We start from the raw sequence: 1,102 nt of genomic DNA, 5'->3' as shown, positions 1-1,102 counted from the left end.
GGCCATTTCTCCTTGTCCTATCACCTGTCACCAGATAAGAGACCAGCTTCGCTCTCAGTGTAAGTACCTATCAGAGATTGGAAGAGGGCAATAATGTCTCCCCTCAGCCTCCTTTTCCCCAGACAGAACAGACTCAGTTCCTTCAGTCTCTCCTTGTAGGGCATATTCTCCAAGCCCTTCACAGGTCCTGTTGGCCTTCTTTGGACCTGCTCCAGCACCTCAGTGTCCTTTCTGTACTGATGTATTTATTAATTTATTTTCCCCCTGTAGGATAACTATGATAGCTTCCCTTTCATCTGTGGGGCTGGAGAGCAAACAGATACACAGCAACCTTCAAAGGGCTCCTCTGGGATACTCAGTAATTTAAGGGCTGACATTCAGCTGTTTGTGAAGTATTTTGCCCTCAGGAGTACTGTTGACTTTCACTTCAATTTTTCTTAGTACTGGAAACAAGATCAGTATAAATAGAAATGTGCCCTATGAGAATCCTCGCTTTCCTACACCTCTTCTCGGACTTGCAGAGATGAAGTAGAAAACTCAGCTTTATGAATGCTGCTTCTGACTTGCAACTACCTACTCTCTTGTAAAAACCTAAAGCGGGTGGTAGAACTTAAGATGAAGTACAATGTTGTAAAGTGCAGTTTGCTAGCATAGCAAACTTTTTGCTGTCTTTGAAGGTCATTTGTTTTCCAAATGTAATGCAAGTTTGTATTTGAGAAATGCATGCCTTTGCACATGGGGCTAAAATGTTGGAAATGACAGCCTTCTAAGAAGAATCAAAGTTTTAAAAGATTTTTACTGTTGTTTGTTTTTAATGAAAATTTTCTTATTTGGCTTTCAAATGTCTTTTGGGGAAGAGAAATTCAGTATACTGTTCACAAAACATAAATTTTCAACTTTCAATTTTACCTCGATATAACTGAAGATAGTGCAGACTAATCACACCACAGCTTTGCACTTGAATTTTAGTGATTATGAAGTATCTCATTTTTTTTCTGAATACTGTTTTTAAAATGGGCCTCTCTAGCTTCAGTTTTGTTTCAGATGTAAATAAATAAAATACAACTATCCCCCTTCCGCTCCCCCTCCCTACCGCGCCCTC

Source organism: Meleagris gallopavo, chromosome 1 (genome assembly GCF_000146605.3).
Source record: "Meleagris gallopavo isolate NT-WF06-2002-E0010 breed Aviagen turkey brand Nicholas breeding stock chromosome 1, Turkey_5.1, whole genome shotgun sequence".
NCBI classification, from domain to species: Eukaryota; Metazoa; Chordata; class Aves; order Galliformes; family Phasianidae; genus Meleagris; species Meleagris gallopavo.
This window is presented reverse-complemented; position numbering follows the sequence as displayed.